The sequence below is a fragment of the Ambystoma mexicanum genome, chromosome 1p, assembly GCF_040938575.1.
Source record: "Ambystoma mexicanum isolate Mex_15411 chromosome 1p, UKY_AmexF1_1, whole genome shotgun sequence".
Classification (NCBI taxonomy): domain Eukaryota; kingdom Metazoa; phylum Chordata; class Amphibia; order Caudata; family Ambystomatidae; genus Ambystoma; species Ambystoma mexicanum.
In genome coordinates, this window is record NC_090921.1 from 289587730 (window position 1) to 289609882 (window position 22153).

The following is a 22153-nucleotide window of genomic DNA, read 5'->3' on the forward strand; positions in this document are numbered from 1 at the left end:
ACTGAAGGACCCGAAAGGTAGAACCCTGTACGGAGAAGGGGCGAAACTACAGGTGGCGGCAGCCCAATTAGCTGACACCCTGACCTCAGCCCCCCGCCCACAGGCCCTCCAGGAACAATATATAGCAGACACCCAGCTACCACACATCTCAGAAGCGGACAGAGCTGCCCTGGAAGCCCCAATTATAAGGTGGAAGAAATACTAAAAAATCTGAAACCCAGGGCTCCAGGCCCAGACGGCTTTCCACCAAAATTTTACAAACTCTTTCGCCCAATGTTGCTGTGCCCAATGACGGAGCTATTTAACTCTTTTCGGGACACGGGCACTATCACGCCCTCTATGCAAGAGTCTACCACAATCATGCTATTGAAACCCGGCAAGGACCCAAAGAAGTGCTCTTCGTATAGGCCGATATCTCTGCTCAATGTGGAGGCTAATGCATACTCAAAGGTACTGGCGAACAGGTTGGCGCAAATCCTTCCAACTATCATAGACCAGGACCAGGCAGGGTTTATCAGAGGGAGAATCACCATGGACAACATCCGCCGAGCGCTCAATCTCATCGAAGGCGCGACCCAAGAATGACGGGGCCTGGCGGTCTTAACTCTGGACGCCACCAAAGCATTCGATAGGGTGGACTGGAACTTCATTCGCCTCACCCAGGAGGCATTCCGGTTTGGCCCGATATTCCAGAAAATGGTGTTAGCAAACTATAAAGCCCAGAGAACATCACTCCGGCTAAATCAGAAGACCTCATCCCCGATCTGGCTCTCGTGCAGGACAAGACAAGGCTGTCCGCTCTCCCCGCTGATCTTTGCTCTGGTCATGGAACCATTCGCCCAAAGGACACAAGCCAACGAGCACATCACTGGGCTAGAAATAAACGGCGAACGATTCAAGATCTCCCTGTACGCCGATGACGTGTTGATCTCCATCACCAACTGTCAATCCTCCTTACCCGCTACCCTAACTGAGCTGGAGGCATTCGAAAGAGTGGCTGGATTCCAGGTGAACTACTCCAAATCGGAGGCACTGAGCGTCAACCTGGGTGCTCCCCTTGTAGCCAACCTCCAGGCATCCTACCCGCTAACATGGACCACCTCCTCAACGGCCTACCTGGGAATACGCCTCACAGCAGACCCCAAACAGCTCTACACTGATAATTTCCCCCCGGTGCTCAAGGAACTGGAGGAGGACCTCCAATGATGGGACAACCAAGAGATTTCCCTATTGGGACGGGTCACAGCATGCAAAATGAACATCCTCCCTAGACTGCTGTACCTGTGCTCCGCTCCCCTACCCCCCCCAAAAGAGGCCTTGGAACAACTACAGACAAAGCTTGTGAAATTTGTGTGGAGGGGACGCAGACCAACCTGATGAACTATTTCCTGGTCACCCAACTAGCGAGCGATGTGGCCTGGGGAGTACTGCATCGAGCAATCAAGATGCCAGCCACAACTACACTCCCTACTACATATCCAAGGGTCTCACCGGACCTACGGACCACAGATGCTATCGTCTATCAAAGCGACCCTCGAGGCATGGGCGTGGGCCCGACAGAGGAGGAAGGCGCCCAGGGGCAGAGCCTGCTCTCCCCGGTCATCTGGAACCCTGACTTCAGGCCAGGAATGGAGGCAGCTTGCTTCAGCCGATGGACCACAGGAGGCCTCCGATCCCTCTCCCAACTCTATGAGGCCAACAACCCGCTCAGCTTCGAGGAATGCAAAGACCGCTTTCAGCTGACGGAAAGAGAGAGGTTTGCATATGTCCAACTTAGCCACTGGATCTCGCAGCCCACGGTCGATCTGGGAGCCACCCGGGACCCTCACCCACTTGAACAGGCTATGGGGGAAGGCACAGGCCGGGGTCGGATCATCAAATTGTACCGCCTCCACCAGGAGGATATGCTAAAAGTTAGACCGCCATACATGTCCGGATGGGAGGCGGACCTGGGGCACCCCGTAGAAGATCAGACATGGGTGGAGATATGGTCCAGGATCAACTCGACATCCAGATGCGTTACAAACAAGGAATGCGTCCTAAAGCTCCTTCACCACTGGTATTACTCCCCAGTTCGCCTGCACCATTGCAACGCTGACATAGACCCGAGGTGTGGGAGACGTTGCGGCGAGCGGGGATCCTTTTTCCACATGTGGTGGGCATGCTCGACAGTATCGTCCTTCTGGAGGGATGTCCTGCGGATCGCTGAAGACATCACCTAACGCAAACTACCGATGGACCCGGAGGTAGTCCTTCTCAGGGTGGCAAGCACAGACTACTTTCCCAAAACAGGATGATCTGCCAAACTGCTCACACACCTACTGCTAGCAGGTAAGATCACAATGGCACGGAAGTGGAAAGCTCAGGAGGGTCCTCTTTTGGCCCTCTGGTGGATAAAAGTTTGGGAGATCCTGGTGGCGGAGAAGGTCACAGCGGCTAAGGAGGGGTCTCTCCACCGCATTCACCGACTGCTGGGCCCCAGTACTGGACTATCACTCCCGATTCCCGGCGTTAACATTTCAATCACGCCTGGAACCTTCTGTTTCCCCAAAGCCCCGACGGGTCTCCAACCCATCAGAGCACCACAGACTAAATTGGTGGTAGAGGAGGGACCACTGGGAGGGGGTAATGGTCAAGCCGCATGCATATTAACTGTAAAGGGAGTCACAATAACACATGTAATGCATAGATAACGCTGTAACCCAAATAAATAAAGTTGTTAAAAAAAATCTGAGTTATATAATATAGGAGATGTGGGGCTCCCACTGTGGGGCAAATCAAAAGTCAAGGAAGTATGCCTGGGAATACAGTGGAAGGTACTGAACCGGTCCACCGAAGTGTGACACATCTCATTTAATTTCATTCAAAGGCCCTGTCTGTGCCTCACTTTCGTTCTCACTCCCGACGAGCAGAGGACCCACCATCCATTCCCCACATGAGGCTGCTGTGGGGCTTTAACAAGCACATACAACCAGGCCTAGCCCTGTGGAGAGGTAAGCCCAGTTGAAACTCAGCATTTTCCTTTCCTCAAGGGGAGCATGGTGAAGTGTGTCATCTGTCTTTGTGTGATATTGCAGTCACTTTAATTCACATGCCTACGACTAAGGGACTGCTTCTCCTGCCTGGTCTCTGCCATAAGGTGCTCACCTCCATCGCACCTTCCATCATGTCCGCCATTGTTTCTATCTAGCACCATTTGATGCAGTCTGCCCTGCCTCCTCACTGGATTGGCCACTTCAATACACATCTTGGCCAATCGTGAACCGAAAGGCGTTAGCCGGCCCCGGACTTCGAATGCCCACACTCAAAGGCCCTGTCTGTGCTTGTCCGGGCCTGCCTGGGCTCAGCGGCATGCATCGTTCTACAGGTAATGAAATACAACTTGATGCTGGGTTCATCTTCCATGCACCCTCAGACTATGGCATCCCCCCTACTGACATTACGTGAATGCTGACTGTTTGCTCCATTGCCTGGTGCATCTCTTCTTGACTCTGTGCCTGTGCCACTCCTGACATTGTCCCTGTTCTATCCCAGCTGGCATTCCTCCCCTTTACTATATGCTCAAAACCTTTTACTTTGTCTTCCTAGTCAAAAATGTTTTGTGTCTGCTAGTCAAAAATCGAATTTAGATGTTTTGTGTCTGCTAATCAAAAATCAAATTTAGGTGTGCTCTCATCTTGCACTGTTTTGTGTCTGCTAGTCAGAAATCGAATTTAAGTGTTTTATGTCTGCTAGTCAAAAATCAAATGTAGGTGTTTTGTGTCGGCTAGTCAAAAACATTGAATTTAGGTGTTTTGGGTTTGCTAGTAAAAAATTGAATTTAGGTGTGCTCTCATCTTGCACTGTGTTGTGTCTTCTACTCAAAAATCGAATTTAGGTGTTATGTATCTGCTAGTCAAAAATCGAATGTAGGTGTTTTGTGGCTGCTAGTCAAAAATCGAATTTAGATGTTTTTGTCTGCTAGTCAAAAATCGAATTTCGGTGTTTTGTGTTTGCTGGTCAAAAATCAAATTTACGTGTTTTGCGTTTGCTAGTCAAAAATCAAATTTAGGTGTGCCCTAATCTTGCACTGTGTTGTGTCTACTAGTCATAAATAGAATTGAGGTGTTTTGTGTCAGCTAGTCAAAAATGTAAATTAGGTGTGCTCTCATCTTGCACTGTTTTGTGTCTGCTAGACAAAAATCGAATTTAGGTGTTTTGTGTCTGCTAGTCAAAAATTGAAATTAGGTGTGCTGTCATCTTGCACTGTTTTGTTCCTGCTAGTTAAAAATCGAATGTAGGTGTTTGTGTCTGAGAGTCAAAAATCGAATTTAGGTGTTTTGTGTCTGCTAGTCAAAAATCGAATGTTGGTGTTTTGTGTTTACTAGTCAAAAATCGAATTGAGGTATTTTGTGTCTGCTAGTCAAAAATCAAATGTTGGTGTTTTGTGTTTACTAGTCAAAAATCGAATTTAGGTATTTTGTGTCTGCTAGTCAAAAATCCAATTTACTCCCTTGCCGTCTATATTGTTTCTGTTTTGCTCACTTGCACCCCCTAGATCTCACTGTTTTTCGCCAGTCCTATTGTGTACTTCCTTATGCGCTTGTGCCCTCCTGTCAACTCCCTCCCCTGTGCCTCAGCTGTTCACCCTGTTTAAGTGTACCACACTCTTTGCCTGCTTACAATGGCACTCTCTATGCCTCCTATCTTCTCTAACTGGGACACACTTGTCTCCAACCAAGGCCTTCCTATCGCTGACACCTATGTCAGTGCTTCTGCCAGAGAGACTCTCACCGACATCCTCTTTGTCATTCCGTCTCTCGACCTATGGACTCTGCATATGGTCGCTCTGCTCTCTCCCTACTCTTCCTCACATATCAATGGTGGCACCCGCTGGGAGGTCCTTCTGGCTTTCTTCTCGACCACCAGGTTCATCATAAATGTCTATCGAAATGGTACCGTTTTGGTACAGGGTCCTCAACCCAACCTCCTTCTATTTGATAGGCTTCTCCCTCACTGTCTCAACTTTCTACCTTTCTCCTCATTGGCTCCCTTGCCATCTGCCCCTACAACCTCCCTGGCTGCCTTCCTTGGTAGGGCTACCCTGGCTCCATCGCCCACACTCTCTGCACATACAGTCTCATCAACCACTCCCACGCTGGTGCCCTTGCCACCCACTGCCGACGCATCTGGGGCTCCCTTTCGTCATGCGGCCCCTCCTTCACTGGCTCACTTGCCATCTACCACTGTCCCAGCGCCCTTGCCTGCACTCTCTCCACTAACATCTTTGTCATCCTCTGCCCCTCTGCCTTCTCCTGCCTCTATATCGCAGGCACTCATGCCGCTTATGCTGGGGTCCTGTCACCTGCACACCCCCTCGTAAGTCTTTCAAAAATGGAAATCAGCTCCATGTTGCCACGATTAACTCTCGCTCTGCAGTCAAGTCTTCCTCTGACATCTGCCACCTCTTTGAACACCTGGACATTGATGTTCTTGCCCTCACTGAGACATGGTTTAATGACAGCTCTGTCATGAGTTTTGACACACTTCTCCCTGAAGGCTACAAGATCCTCTCTGAGCAAAGGCCCAACAGGCCTGATCTTTCCTGAGTGGATTCCTGTTTTCATCATTCCCACTCAGGCCTATTCTTCCTCTGAATTTCTGCTCTGGAGGCTCTCTCTTGCCTGTCTCCTCTCTTACTCTGGCCACCTTATATAGGCCGCTGGGCCTATCCACCCTCTTCCTCTCGGAATGGGCTGACCTGGCATCTTCTCTCCTTTCCTCCTCCAAACTCCTCCTGCTGAGGGATCTTAACATCCACTTGAAGCTTTCTGCACCTTTAACACTGGCAATCTCTGCATCCCCCCCCATTCAAGGTCACCCGACTCATGAAAAGAGTGTCAGTGGCTGCCTTTGCCTCCTCCTACTCTCCTCCTCCCACTCTTACGGCTGACTCCTACCCTGAAACAGCCCTCTCTAAATTTCACCTTTCCATCTCCAACACCCTTGCCCCTGTCATGAGGGTTCGACTGAAGCCTGAAAAATGTGCAACTCTTAGTACGACTATGATTTGGCTGACCTTAAACGCAAGCACCTTCTGCAAAGGAAATACAGACTCTGCATCCGGTCCAACAAAAGAGTCCATATTCAAACCTGCATCTCTGCGGCATCCAACATAACCGCAGAACTTTTCAAAGTCTGCAAGGAACTAGCTGTTAGGAAAGATTCTCATTGTATGTGAGGTTTTCCATCCAGTTGTGTACCCCCCAACTTTTGGCTGCTTTTTTTAACACCCTAGTCTGACTTTACCAGAGGAGCACACCCTTCTGCTGCGCTCCCCTGGGCTTTTCACTCACTTTATTATGGGGAAACTGGCATGCCCTTACAGACAGTCAGTACTGGGAGACTTTGTTTCCCTTAGTCATTGTCATTGTTGCAACCTTTCTGCAACATGTTGCAAGTGCACAAAGTACCTTACAGTACAGTGTACTTGGGTCTTCCTGTCATTTCTGAAGGCCCTAGATACTCTTGAAGGATTTTTTAGGAGAAGTGCAGATATGCATTGGACAGGGCTGATGGCAGTTTATCTATTCTCATATTTGTAACCCTTTCCTCCCAGGTAAACCGCGTTTACGGCGTTTGGCACAAATAGGTGGCCTGGTTCCAAAATGGCCATGACACAAGGTTCTTTGTCCTGTCCTTTGGCCATCTTGCCCCTTCACCTTCTCCAGGTCGTGCCGACCTGGTTCAGTCCTTATTTGGGGCATGTGTTTTCCTGCAAAACTCCAAGTTTTTGCAGGCTTCTGCATGCCTTGTGTGTGTGCTTCCAGGATGTGGGTTGGACTGTCTGTTCCAATGCACATCCTGGGTGCCTGAGGGTCTGGTGTGCTGTGAATGCCTGGGACCACCGTGGTCCATGATTGGTCCACGTATGGTGTGCATGTATGTGAGCAGATTTCCAATTGGATACTCTTTGTTTTGACGTGAAGGAGATTTTGGATAATAGAAGGTTCCAAACACCCATACCATGTCGATCTCTTGAGTTCTCACTGAATGAAGGATAGGATCCAAGTATCCTGAAACTAAGGAGCCGAGTCAAGGAAATGCTGGTGACCCGCTGGAAGGTTTGGCACCCTGAGCCCGGTGTCATCCTGCTGAACCCCTCTGCATCTGATAAAATTAGAAGGTCTGTGAAGACGCTTCGACCCATTAGAATAGTGGGACCAACTATTCTAGGCACCTTCATCAAACCCTGCAAGTAAGCCTTCTCGGAAGTGTCCCTGGGCCAACCAGTGGGCTGGCTAGCTTACGCAGGACCTTTGCTCTGATACCACCGCCGTTTCAAGGAGACCCTTGAAACTTGGTACATCGCAAGCTCTGTCTTCATGGCACTCTCACACTGAATTTTGTACACTTGGCATTCCCAGGTCTGGAGTAAAGAGAGAGCGCCCGAAACGGAGTACATGCGGTTACCGTGTTGCCCAGCCGTGGTGACAAACTTTGCAAGTGCATTGCAGCTGTGCCCCTTTGTGCCCTGAAGCCTGCTACAGCACAAATGGCCTGATCCATCCACCAGGAGCGGATAAATCGCCACTGTCCCATTTAGGAATCAACTCTGTAACTTAGTCGCTGAAAGCCGCGGAGCCGCAGAATTGCCACATTTGAACCTGCAACCGAATTGGACTTGACTGCCAAAGTTTGGTCCGGAGTGCACCTGTGGTTGGTGAGTACTTGCAACCCTTACCGGTGGCCTCTAGCGCATCCACCTGTCATTACACACAAGTGGCCCCTGAGGGCCCCTCTCCTTTCCACAAATAGCCTGAGCTATCAAACTATTCCCAACTTCTGGAACCTGTTCTTCCTCTTTGGGTAGACCGTCTACAAATAGTGGGAACATATTCTGCATCACCTCATCCACCTTCCTGAGCTGCTACAGACCCTACAAGAGACCCCGTTTTCGCCCATCTGCACTACCACGTGCACCAGCATTGCAAGTACATTTGAGCAATAGGCTCCTCTCTTCTTAGAGACTGGACTGCCTTTCAGTTAGGATTGTGAATACTGCAGAACTGCCTATAGACTCTTTGCACTACCTGCTTCCTTCCCTTTCTAGGTTGTGGACCCATTTCGTGCATTAACCCTTTAGGCCACTTGGTCTTGTATATATGTATTTTAGAACAATTGTGTTGGTTTAAAAGTGTTACTGTTAATAACTATTGTGTTGAAACTCAAAGGCCTTAAAAATGTATTTGTATTTTTGATAAATATATACACCTGACTGGGAGTGATTTGTAAGTGTCCTTTACTCCGTGTGCTCATTGAGGTCTTTCAGTCACCATCACCCCTCCTGAGACCTAGTCTTGACCGCTGCCAATGCTATCTTGATTGTTCTGGCTTGTCCAGAAGGTTACCCTTTTCCAAGCCAAGAAACTTGGCTGGCCTTCTGAACCTCTGCCCACCAGGTCAGAGTTCAAAAATCCCTCTTAATACTAACCAAACCTACTGCAGCCTCATCCTCCACTGCACTCAGCCAGGCCCTTTGCTCTGCCGTTGCTGCACACTTCACCGCCAAAACACAGGATATCCTGTCCTCTCTCTCTTCCACACCCACTCATGCACCATCATCTCTTGAGCCACACTCGGCTGCTCCCTCCCCTCCCCCTCTACTCTCCTCCCTCTCCCCTGTCACACCTAAGGAGGTTTCCAGGCAAGTCTGGTCTATGAAAACCTCTTCCAAACAGATGGACCCCTGCCCCTCCACAACCATCAAGGACAACATTGAATCTCTCGCTGCAGCCTTGGCAGACCGCTGCAACCTCTCCTTCCCCACTTCTTTCAAGCACTCTCCTGTGCACCCTCTGCTAAATAAAAAACTCTCCCGACCCTTCCATTCCGACAAACTATTGCCTGATCTCTATCTCCCCTTTCCCTGCCAAACTCTTGGAGAAGCTTACCCTCTACACTGAATCAGTTGGTTGTCTCCATGACCATCAGTCTAGCTTTAGAGCACCCAGAGGCACGGAAACTGCTCTTCTGAACCCTTGTGAAGTCCTGCTCTTAAATCCTGACTCTAACTCTCCCTTTGTCCTCATCCTTCTTGACCTCTCTTTTGTTTTTCGATACAGTAAACCACAAAATCTTGATCTCCCATCTGTGTGATACCCTGGGCATCACAGAGTAGGTGCTGGCGTGGCTAGCATCCTTTTTCTCAGATCGTCCTTCCCAGGTGGAACTTGGGTCATTTCTCTCTACTATCACGCTCTCTACTTGTGGTGTTCCCCAGGGATCTAATCTATCCCCCTGATTCTTCAATGTCTACATGGCCCCTTTGGCCCACAGGATCTCTGCCTTCACCTCCAACTTTCAGTGTTATGCGGATGACACACAGCTCTCTTTCAGGCTACCCTCTGCCTCTTCTTCCTCCTTGCTCATCCTGACTGTCCGCAATTCAGTCCTGGTGTGGTGCTAATGATCTCTGCCTTAATGCCAGACAGAGATCATCCTCATTGGACCCCTGCTCCTGCTTTTCCACTTGCACTGTGGCTGGCCTCCTTTGGAGTGCGCCCTCACTCACCAGTAAGGCAAAAAATCTGGGGGTCATCTTCGACTCCACTCTCTCCTTCTCTTCTCAAAACACGGACATCTCTAAAAAGTCCCACCACCAGCTGCACCTCCTCAGAGGTATTCTACCCTTTTCTCACTTTCCCTCAGAGGATCACCGTCTCCAGAGCCCAGGTTCTCTCTAGATTTGACTACTGCAACAGTCTCTTTCTCAATCTTCCTACTTCTACTCTCCGACCTCTTCAACTTATCCAGATAGAACCGTGAAATGTATCCTTGGCCTCAAGCCCAGGGGCTGCATCTCTACGGCGCTGAAATCCCCCGACTGGCTCCCAGTGGCTGCAAGGATCAAGTTCGAGTCTCATGCCTGGTCCACAAGGCTTTGTGGGGCTGGGACCCGCACTACCTACAACGGTCTCTGCCTAAATACTCTCCTTCTAGAGACCTCCGCTCGGCCTCCTCCAACTCTCCGTGGGTGAGCCGTTCCTCCAAACAGAGATTTGGGGGTAGAATGTTATACTCTACAGGTGCCTCCCTCTGGAACAGCCTCCCTGCCTCTCTCCATCTTGAGCTGGACCGCCTCAAGTTCCCGAAACTCCTCAAGACCTTCCTCTTCTCTGCCTCTTTCTTTCTCCTTCTCCCCTGCTAACTTCCTTTCTCCTCTTTCTTGCTTCCCTCCTCCTTTATCCTCCCCAACTCTGCTCAGTTTCACTGACTGGTCGCCTGGTGCACCTCCAGAACCTCACAGGTCCCAGGCTCTCCCACCATTCCACACTTCTTTCCGGGCCTCTGCACTCTGCTTCGCACTTCTGCACTTGGAATACATTCCATGTAAGGGGCAACCTCTCCGTGCTTAACTCAGGCCCCTTATGGCCTGGGCGCACTTATTCCCCCTCAACCTCTCTTGCACTTCCTGTCTGCGGACTTGCATGATCTTGAATGCACAAGGCCCAGCAAGATTGTTTTTCCTGTCAACCCTTGGTCTCCCCTCCCTAGCTTGGTTGCACCTGAAACACTTGTGCATAGGTGCATTATTGATGAAGACCTATCATCAGTCAATCTGAATGTTGCCAGGCGTCGTTTATTGTTCAGTATGTCCTTTCCCCCCTCCTCCCCTCCTCCTTCTCTCCACACTCCATGTCATTCACTTTTACTACCTGAAAACTCGTTAGGCCTAGTACGGCAGCTTATTGATTGTATGCCCCCCGCCTTCTCTCCTTCCCTCCTGTCTTGCACTAGTAGAAAGGCCTCAGGCCTAGTATGCTAGTTTTTTTTTTTTTTTAAACTTTATTTTTGAAAATTTACAGAACAACAGAAAACACAAGCACACCATCAGGGTGCACTAACGTAGCAAGGCGAAACAGAGGAGAAAAGGGGACGAATTGAAGAGAGGGTAGGGAAAGGAAGGGAATAGAATAAAGCGAAAAGAAAACATAACATTTCCCGCTCCCGGGTTCGACCGCGGAGCCGCCCCACCCCACTCATGACCACAACAACAAGCATCAGGACTTTCCTGGTTAATTGTCAATCACCATTAAGGCACAAATATATAGTGTCTCCCAATCTCACAGATCTGTTTCGGAATCAGGAGCTCTCAGTAGTGGAAGGAGCTGCCCTGTTTAGCAGATATGTAATATACGGCCCCCAGATGTCGGGGGATGGAGCATGCAGTGGTAGGGTTCTTATAAATTCGCTCTCTACATCCTGACAATAGGTAATGTCTTTTTTCCAATCTTCAATTTTGGGTCAGGGGCCCCGGCTCCAGGCCATAGCTATCCGCCTACGGGCCAACACCAGGAGGAGCGCTGCCAGTCTGCGTGATGCGGGGCGTAGGTATTTTGTGAGGCCGAGGAGGGCCGCCAACGGTAACGGGGCCATTTGTTCCCCAATAATATCGGCGACGATCTGCAGGACTGAGGCCCAGAACCGCTGGATTCCGGGGCAATCCCATGCCAGGTGAAAAAAGTCGGCATGCGCCGCTGTACAACGTTCACATTGGGCCGATACTTCAGGGTGATGATGGTGTTTCTTGGCAGGGGTGTAATATGTTTGGTGCACGTAATTAAAGTGTATTAGTTTATATTGTGTATTCACCGCGACTTTCTGGGTTTGATATAGAATGTAGGACCAGTCCCCAGCCTCTATCGTCATCTGGAGGTCTGATTCCCATCTTTGTTGAGTTCTGGCATTGGGTGGCCCGGTGTCTGCCACCAGGGACCGGTAAAGTGCCGAGACCAACTTCTCCTCTCCCCCAGCCTGGATGGTTTTGTGCAGCAGATCCCATGTGGGGGGTTGTGCAGGAAAAGAGGGCAGTATTTTTTGCAGGGTATAGCGCAGACTGAAATAAAGAAAGATGTCTAGTGAGGTGCTTCCGCCCCTTTCTTTGGCCATCTGAGGCGTTAGGAAGGTGCCTCCCGGGAAGACATCACCGAAGGAGTGGATATTAAGTTTGTCGGCCCATATTAAAAATACTTTTTCATTCGTGAGCGGAACACCCGGGATGAACCTGATCGGTAGCAGAGGGGAGTATCTCACGGTCACCCCATACTTGGCAGCCATTTTCTTCCAGACTGCATACGTAGAGAGGACTGTATTTAGAGTGTTGTACGGAACTGGGATTTGACTAATGATAACGGCACTGAGCAAGTCGGGAGAGGCCAGAGCACGTTCCACCTGCACATGAGGACGCACGAAGTGGATCGTGTACCAGTGGCTTAAAAACTGTGCCCGAGATGCCCAATAGTACTTCTCAATGTCCGGGAGAGCAAGGCCTCCTTTTGACGTCGGCGGAACCAGGGTGTCGTAGGCCACGCGTGCCGGTTTACCGGCCCATAGCAGTTCCAGGACTGCAGCCTTGATTTTCAGGAGGAAGGATTTGGGGAGGAGTAGCGGGATATTGGTAAACAGGTACAGAAGCTTGGGGAGTATAACCATCTTCGTAAGAGAGGTCCTACCCCACAGTGTTAGTGGGAGCATTTTCCACCTGTGCACCCGTTCCTGAATGGAGGTGAGCGTGGAGACATAGTTGTCTTTATATATTTCGTGATGGTTACGTGACATGAATATACCTAGATAGCGTACCCCTGTGTTCTCCCATTTAAAGCCGTGGTCATCAGCGAATTGCACCGTGTGAGGGGTCAGGGGGAATATCACAGATTTAGAGTGGTTGATTTTCAGTCCTGACATTTGCCCAAATCTTAATACCTCCCGCATAACTGGGTTAAGGTTCTCCTGGGGATTGCTGACAAATAATATAACATCGTCAGCATAGAGGGAGACAATCAATTTGTGGGGGCCTAATTTGAAGCCTCTGTGTATTTGGAATTCGCGTAGTCTGGAAGCCAGGGGTTCCATAATGAGAGCAAAGATCAGAGCTGAAAGTGGGCATCCCTGTCTCGTTCCGCGTTCAAGTGAAATGCATGTGGATCTAGTGTTCCCTAATGTAATATAGGATCGGGGGCTGTTGTACAATAATGACACCAATTTAATAAAGAAGTTGCCAAAACCCATTTGTCTAAGCGTTGCTAGCATGAATGGCAGTTCCACAGAGTCAAATGCCTTCTCGGCGTCAGGAAGCACCGCTATTGCCTGTTGCGATGGGTCCAGGGCCTCCATGATGCCAAACAGACGCCTGATGCCATAGGTGGTGCTGCGCCCTGGGATAAATCCGGCTTGGTCTCCAATCACTAGAGCGGGCATAAGGGGGAGGAGCCTGGAAGCAAGAATTTTGGCCAGGATTTTATTGTCTAGGTTGATCAAAGAAATTGGTCTATAGGATGCACATTCGTCAGCGGGTCTGCCGGCTTTGTGTAGGAGAATTATGTTGGCTTCCCGTTGTGTTGGGGGAAGGCATCCGCTTTCAATGGATTCTTCATATACGCGTAGCAAGAGAGGGGCGAGGGAAGTTGCGTAGGCCTTGTAAAACTCTCCAGTAAGTCCGTCCGGACCTGGTGCCTTGGAGCTCGGGAGGGATTTTATTGCTTCCAGTATTTCTTCTGTTGTTATCGGGGCGTTGAGAGGTTCTCGTAGCTTTGCCTCCACCCAGTACAGCTCAGTGCCGTCTAGGTATGCTTTCAGAGATTCAGAGTCCGAATTGCCTCTAGAGCTGTACAGGTCTGGTAGAAGTCTCGAAATGCCTTGGCGATGTCCACTTCTGCATAGACACGCTGGCCTTGTGCATCTTTAACACATTCCACCCGGGTCAAGGTTTTGTCCACCAATAGTAATCGGGCGAGCAGGGCTCCTGGTTTCTGACCCTCTCCATATTGTCGGAACTGGTGTTTCCGCCCTAGGAATTTTAGCTCTCTTTCGGCTGTTTCCCTGAACCTCTGGAGCTCCTTCTTCAGTTCTGCCTGGATTTGCGGGCTTGGAGCTGGACGGCCTTCATCTCTAGATCCTTCAGACGGATTTCGCTGTCTGAGAGTTCACTGCGGATCAGCTTCAGTACACCATTTTCCTTACCCAAACATATTCCGCGCACAAAGCACTTCAGCGTCTCCCAGATGGTGCTGGTCGCCTTGACTGAGCCTTGATTTCTCTCAATGAAGGATGTTATTTCCTCGCGCAGTTCATCTGCAAAAACTTTGTCTGAAAGCGCACCCAGCTTGAATCTCCAGTTCAATCCGGGGACCGTTGCGCCCACCATGGAGGCGTCAAGTGTGACCATTGAGTGGTCGGATAGCGTGCGTGGTAGAATTTGGCTCGTTCCCCAGGCAAACGGACAATGGGTGGAGGCCATGAGGTAATCTATCCTGGAGTTGGTGTTGTGAACGGGCGAGTAGAATGTGAAGTCTTTCGCATCTCGATTGAGATGCCGCCATGTGTCAGACAGGTCGAACGCTTGACATATCTCGTGAACTTGGCCACTGGCTTTGGACCGATTCCCAGTGGTGTTATGGGATTTGTCTAGAGTAGGGTCTATCGGTGTGTTAAGGTCTGCACCCCATATGATTGTTTCTGCGTTGGACTTCCCTAGTTGGGACATCACTCAGTTAAAATTGTTGGGCCCATCAGTGTTGGGAGCGTAGGAATTTACAATCACCACTTCCTTCCCTGCAATTATTCCCCTCACCAGCAGGCCCCTGCCTTCAGTGTCCTTCACTGATTCAATGAGACTGAAGTTTGTTCTCTTATCAATCAGAATGGCGACCCCTCTGGCAAAGGACGAGTACGATGAAAAGTACCTTTGACAACCCCAGGACTTGGCCCACTGTGATTCCGATGCCGGCAGGAGATGGGTTTCCTGAAGAATGGCGATGTTAACCTTGTGTCTACGGAGACACTGAAGGATTTTCCTGTTCTTTGCCGGCTGGTTGCCGCCGCGGATGTTCCAGGTGGCAATTTTAAATGTTATGGCTGGCATTCCGAAGGCTGGGTGAATTCTCGCCTGTCAGGACGTGAAAGCGAAAATGGTGCCTTGAGGTAGTGGAGTGGCTAGTGGGTTTGGCTTCCAGGTTATCAAAGTGATATAACATCAACGTTGCGAAACGAGAGCGGGGTGAGTAAAGCGGCCACGTCTGGCCCAAGTCCCTTCCTTGTGTGGGCAACCCCCAACTGGCCCACAGTAATCCCCCCATGTAGAACAGAGTTGCAAGCATAGCCGCGCTAGGGGCACTAGTAGCCTGCCAAGAGGGTACCGGGCTTCCTATGGCGACGTAATTTCGTTCCTGTGATGTATATTGAGCATAGAAGCAGAAGGTGCGTTGGTCACGACTGCCAATTACTGTGATTGTAGATTACGGAGGGTCTCTTCTCGCTCGCTCTTCCCGACGGGGTCTCGGATTGTTCCCGCCATGTCTGCAGCCAGTCCGGTCCAGGTAGTCATTGGCTTCTTCGGGGGAATTGAAGAATTGGGCCTTCCCCTCATGTTGGATACGCAGTTTCGCTGGGTATAGCATGGAATAAAGGATCTGATTGTCCTGCAGGCGTCGCTTGACTGCCGTAAAGGATCTTCTCTGCGTTTGCACCGCCTGTGAGAAGTCTGGGAAGACTTGAATGGAGTCGCCGTCGTATTGAAGTTTCCCCTTATCTCTGGCTGCCCTGAGCATGGCGTCGCGATCCTTGTAGTTTAAAAGTCTTGCAATGATTGGTTTTGGGTGCGCGCCGGGCGCCGGTCTAGTGTTCGGGATTCTGTGCGCTCTTTCTACCACAAAAAGCTGAGACAGCGTTTCTCTACCGAAAAGAGCTATGCAGATCTGTTCCACAAAGTCTTCCATTTTACCTGGGATTTGTCGCTCCCTCACCCCTATGATCCTGATGTTGTTCCTGCGGGAGCGGCCCTCCAAATCCTCATTCTTGGCGCACACCACCTTCATCTGGGTTTCGAGCACAAGGACACGGGATGTCAGTGCCTCTGATGCAACGTCCAGGTCGGACACGCGTTGTTCGACATTGTCGAGTCGATCGGCTTGTTTATCTAGCATGTGCTGAAGCTGGTCCACCTTCGTCGATAGGGTGTCCAACTTGCATCCCAGGCTGCTGATACCGGCCTTCAGGTCCGTCAGAATCTCCCTTATATCAAAATGTGGGCCCTGGTCCTCGGCTGACATCGTGTCAGGTGGCGGGGAGTTGGGTCTGCTGCTGGTCGCGGGTCTGGCCTGTGAGCTGGCTTCGAAAGTCAGCTTCTTCTGATTCTTGTCTACTTTCCTCATGGTAGCTTGGGGAGAGTGTCCGTGCTGAGTTGCGACTGTCTTGGTTTATGGCGGTGCTCGGTGGACCTGGACGGCAGCCGCACCGCATACTTTTCCGGATGTTAGCATGATGCCTTTGGTGCTTGGTGTGGAGAGTCCGTGCACCGAGCGTGGAGCCTGCATGGCGCGCTGCCAGAGTTTGCCACAGGCCTTCTATACCAGCTGCGCCGAGGGGCGGCGGCAGACGGTGCAATCAGCGGCGTGTATCAGAGCGTCAGGCCCAGCCATCTCGGGTCGGCTGCATCTTCTTATGCCCAGGATCAATGCCGCCGGGGTTTACTAGCTTTCAGATATCCCGTTAACCAGACAAGGCCTCTCCGCATCTGCAGCTGAACGGATGGGCGTCGTGGGAGGTCTCGCCGGGACGGGTGCCGTGCCTCAGGTTTCTAGAAAGCGGCCCTGAGTGTGGTTAGCTCCTACGCGCTGCACACCAGGTCTGGGCCACAGTGCGGCCAGCCATTGGTGGGGGCCGCGCAGATTAAGCCGCGTCCGGCGGCGGGACAGGCGGGCCCACCCAGCGGCCGCGCCGAGCCCGCCCGCGTTGCAGTCTGCTCCTACCTGGGTTGTCTCGGGACTCTGGCACCCCGGCTCGTCGCTCCACTGCCCTCGTGACGGGCTGCCGTGTGGGACGGAGACCTCCTCGTCTCGCGGGTGCCAGTACGCACACGTCCACTCTGCTTGCACGGCGCTGCTCCTGGTCCCGCTGCCGAGACTCCCGCCAAGTGCCCGCCTCCGCCGCTCCGCACACACGTAGGGGCCGCACCGCCCACTCCGTCAGCCGGCCGGCCTCAGATTTGCGAGCGAGTATCTCGGGCTGTAGGCAGGCGTCTGAGTCGAGATTGATCTCAAAATGATCAGTGGAGCTTCATGAAGGTGCACAGCTGTAGGATGGGTCATTCCAACCATCACAGGAGCATCGATGTTACAGGATTCATTAGAGCCCTACGGAGCTCACTCAGGAAGCAGCCATCTGGGTTGGCTCTCTAGCGCCCAAGCCTAGTATGCTAGTTCATTTTGTTAGATCATTCGGAAACTTCAAGGCCTAAGAATGACTACTGTATTCCCTTGTTCCCTTCCCACCTTGAAGTGCTTTGAAGCACTTCACTTGGGTATAAGCACTTTGCAAATAAACAATTACAATACTGAGCTGCACCTTATACAAGGCATGGAGACTGCCTCCGTGTAAAGCTAGACACATCATTTTAAATAAATATACATTTTCCTCAGTCATTTGCTTCCTTGAAAGGCTGCACTGAAAGCATGTGAATTGTCCATGTTGCAATGGAACATTGTCACATCCAGATGTCTGAAATGTAATTACAAACAAGAGAACCCAGCTTCTGCTGCTAAAATATTACTTTTGAAGAAAGTACGAGTTATATGAATAATCCTGCGATTACCCAGAATGTTGCTTTGTTTTTCAATGTTATACCAAGAACAAAATGCAACTGTGTATTTTCAAAAATTCAAAAGCTGACTACAATGTTGTTTTCTTTCTCCAACAATACCATATTATTGTGCAAAGCCATAATTACTCATTGAATGATTTAAATTAATATATAATCAATGCACATGATTTGAAAATCCATATGTTGTGTATTCATGTCTGCATCCTAATGTGCTATCACAGATCAAGTGATCTGCATTTAAACTCTGAGCAAAATCTCTCCCACTTTTGGGACATTTTCATGACCAATGCTTTGAAAAATAAGTGATAACGTGTATTAAAGAACAGACATCTTGCAATTGGGGCAGAGAGATTATTACCTGTGATGAACAGATGAGGTTTTATGGCACACTTTAATGTAAATGCTCCCATTAAAAATATATTGTGAACTTTGCCAGGCTTTATAAACGTGGCCACATATCTAACTAATGCAGAAAACAAAAGACCCCTGTCACGTCAATCGTCTCCTGAACTCCTTATAAAATCTGTTTACTTGAGTCATTCATAGAACCAGCAGGAGATGTCATTCACAGGACATATGTGGACTTGTAGAAACCACTCAGGAAAGCTGTAGCAATGAGGCACCCAAGGTGAAAAATGTGGCATTTCAGTTAGGTGCATTGCCATATTAAGTTAATAAATATCTATAGCAAAGTTGACACAAAATAAAAAACAAACAACAGAAATGAATATGAACCAGCGATTGAAAAATGTCGAAACCTGAAACCAATTGTGTTTTGAAGATTACAGACCCTTTTTTGTTTTGACACCAAATTTGACTTGCCTACAATATCTTATAATTTATAAAATTATTAATAGTTCATAGAATTACGGCCGAATATGCTACCAAGTCATGCCACCTGTCTCTGCATGCCTTTTGGAGCATAGAGTTTGATTATGTTGGTTTCATTGACTTGGCATGTTGATGTCTGACATTGTAGGACGTAGACAATATTGTTTTCAGTCAACAAAACAACAACACCGGCCCTACAACTAAGCCCACAACTTTGGTGCATTCCAGTCCCACACCACTACTATTATGCATGTATCTAACCACAGCAAACCTTGGTGCTTTCCAGTCCGCGCACCCACACTGTTAATGTCTTAGGCAGACCCTTCCCACAACCCACTTGAAGCACAGCGGCCCTATATTCCTAGATCAAAATGTCCACCTCAGGGAATCATGCACCGGTCCTTCCTTTGCTGGAGACGCCCCTGGCCACTTGTATTACTGGAGGACAGGAATAATACATCCTAATCTTCGTCATCCTCTGGATAGTCGAACTGCATTCTCAGTTGCTCTGTGAGCTGGATTGTAGCTGTTTTGGGCGGTTTCCTACCCGCTGCTTGTCTCATCTCCTCCCTGGAGGCACTCCCTGCTGCTGGCCCCACTGGGCTGGCTGGTGATGGGGCTGGGCAAACCCTTGTGAAATGACCTTCTAACCCGCACCTCCTGCACGTCACGTATGCCCTTTGGCTGGGCACTCATGTGCATGCAGCAGGTCCCATCCACACTGAGGGCATATCATTGCACCCATCTCCTTTCGTGGCCACTCCCCTTTTCTTGCTGGCTTACTTCCCTGCCACTTCCCTGCCACTGGTCCACATCCTCCAACTTCACCCGTTGCATGGGAGCTTCCAGCTTGAACTGCTGCCTGGAGATGTCCATGGCCAAGGCACACACCTCTGCCAACACCTGGGCACATCCCAGCTCTGCGATTTGGTCCAAAGTTAACCCTGGCTCCCTGAAGATCTGCTTCCGCAGCTTGGCAGAGCTGCATCCATAAATTATTTGAGCCCTGACCTCGTCATTCTCAAAGTTGCCCAGAGTGCAGGACAGCACAATGTTCCGAAGCTTGACATGAAACTCATCTAAGCTCTCCTCTTCCTCTTGTCTTGTGCATCTCATCCTCCACCGCTCATAGTCACAATTGATCATGGGCATAAAATATTAATTCAGCGTGGCAATAGCTATGGCATATGTCTGGTCTCTGGGCCGAAAAGTCCTAAACAGTTTCAGGCACTGCTGGGCCTGCTGAGTATAGCAGAGTTGGCAGTTTCTCCCTTTCCTTGATCTCAACTGCCTCAAAATACAGCTCAAGGTTCTCCACCCACGCCGTTGAACAGGGTCCCAGACTGGCAGGTGCTCCTACCACATGAAAGGCATACAGTGGCACCAGCTGTCCATTCTGTCGACGCCCCTTGGCCGTCAATCTCCTCATCCCCCATGATGGGTGCCCGACGTTGCACTGAGTCCTGTCACAAGGGTGCAAAAGTACTGACTGGGAGCCGCTACCCTGTTGCGTCCACTCACCCGTGCAGGAATAACACCTCACTAGCGCTGCCTTCAGGATCCCTGACTCCACCCATGTACTCACCTCACTTGGATGTCCCAGATGTCCCAGAGGTCCCTGCTTGAGCAGGCAGAGCACAGTCATCCACAGTACCCCTACACCAAGATCAGGCCTGCATGTGCCCCGCACCCCCACCAGGAAGGAAAATGTTCTCAGATCCGGGGCTTCAGGGGTGGGGGTCTTCCCCCCTTCAGGGTTGCTCCAACACAGAGCACAGTGAAACTTACCGCTGGGTGGCCCGGACAAGTGGCTGTATGTGGTGTCCTTTTTCTGTTTTCCTGCTCCAGGTACAGCCAATACAGGACACAAACATACACGTGATTCTTGCCTTCCCCTTCTTCAGGGACTGCTGGCAACTGCAGGGCAAATGCTGCAGCACAAAGCACCCACACACCTCTTCACCGCCGCTTGCCCCAGGCGTGGTAGGGGATGGGTTCAAACCAACATGTGACTCCTCCACTCCGCTGCGCAGGGACATGCCGGCGCTTGGCCCAGGCGTGGTAGGGGATGGGTTCAAACGAACACGTGACTCCTCCACTCCGCTGCGCAGGGACATGCCGGCGCTTGGCCCAGGCGTGGTAGGGGATGGGTTCAAACGAACACGTGACTCCTCCACTCCGCTGCGCAGGGACATGCCGGCGCTTGGCCCAGGCATGGTGGGTATGGGCGCAAGCAAACACGTAGCTCCTCCACACCCTGCTGGGCAGGGAAAAGAGGCTGACCGGCTCCCGCAGGGGGTGCTAGAGGGAAGGCCTACATAGCAGACTGTCCCCTCTGGCCACCCCCTTCCGGTTGCTGGTCATGCCTCTCCTCTTCCTCCCCTCCCCCTCAGTGAGGCAGAAGAGGTCTGGTCTCCCCGGGGACACTTATAAGGGCAGGAGCTGCGGGCCATCAGTCTCTTTGCCCAGCAGCTCCCGCCTTGTGTGAATACGTGCAGACCGGTAGTAAGAGTAGGATCATGGTGAGGCTTTCGCATCATCAATAGAAGTAGTAAGGTGCACATAGTAGAAGTATTGATAAGATGAGCTTAGTGTGTTGTATGATTTGTTCCTAATTTCTCTTCTCTTGTTACAGGCGGAGTATCGGGCGGTCCTAGCCAATGAGGGACTTCATGCTGCAGCTGCAGTGGCTCGGGATTGGCCGGGCTCGAGACGATCCCTCGACGGGCACTGACTCCCTTCCTTAGGGCTCTAGGCCAACAATCTCCTGGTCAGTGCCCCTGAGTGTCCCGCTGTTAGTACCAGTGTAGCTGGAGTAACCAGTAGTTTTGTCAGTTTGGCCGGTGGCTAAAGAGGTGACATGGTTCACCCGTATCTGACTGTTTTTCGTGATGTAGCTGGGACCGTCCGAAGTTGTCTTGCTCCTAATAAACTGTGACCGTGTATTTTCCAAAGAACTTTAAAAAAGTTGTCTGTGTATTCATTTCATTGTGTTATTATACTGACCAAAGGAGGTGGGGGTGTCCAATGGGGATCTCCCCGCTATGTCGGCGGCCACCAGCCTCGCCACAGAGCTCCTCTCTCCTTCACCTCTGGTGGACCCGGGAGCTTCCCGACCAGTCCAGCTGCTCCTTTCTTTGATCTGCGGCCGTCACTGCGTTGCTCCGTTGGCGGCCAACACCGCTTCCCCACCTCATCCATGGGAACTAGGTAGCCTGCAGGCTACGAACTCCACACCAATGGGACACGGGGCCTGGACACCCTCGTCGCCAATGTGGCGTCCCGCACATTCGGGATCACCCGGTGCCGACAGGATGACTGCGCTTACGCTTTGGATCACACTGCAGGGGGTCACACTGAGGGGTCATCCTGCGGGGTTCGGGAGCACCCGACCTGATGCCAGTACTGGGGTCATCAGCTCTGTGGTCACACAGGCCGAGGCTTCGACACAGACTGTGGGCACATGGTAAGCACACAATAAGCACAGACACAGAGTTGCTGCTTTCTGGGTCTGTGCTGCGGTGCACGCAGAGACCCCCTTCATTGCCTCGAGCCATGACAAAGTCATGACTCGTGTTCTTTAAAGGGCAACACGCCACAGTTAAAGTGGCGACACACCACACAGGATACCGTGCTAAGTGCTACCCAGATCATGTAGACTTGAGAGGAAGCCACAGCCTACAC

The 22153-nt window shown here is 50.7% G+C and overlaps 1 long non-coding RNA gene across 2 annotated transcripts in view; it reads left to right on the forward strand.

The window, feature by feature from the left end:
- The window catches only part of LOC138569232 (uncharacterized), a 97370-nt gene extending 75934 nt beyond the window's left edge, over window positions 1-21436 (forward strand). For both annotated transcript variants that reach the window (XR_011303181.1, XR_011303180.1), the window contains exon 4: window positions 21105-21436. This is a non-coding gene — a long non-coding RNA (uncharacterized lncRNA). The remainder of the gene's footprint in view (window positions 1-21104) is intronic.
- Window positions 21437-22153: the final 717 nt, after the last annotated feature.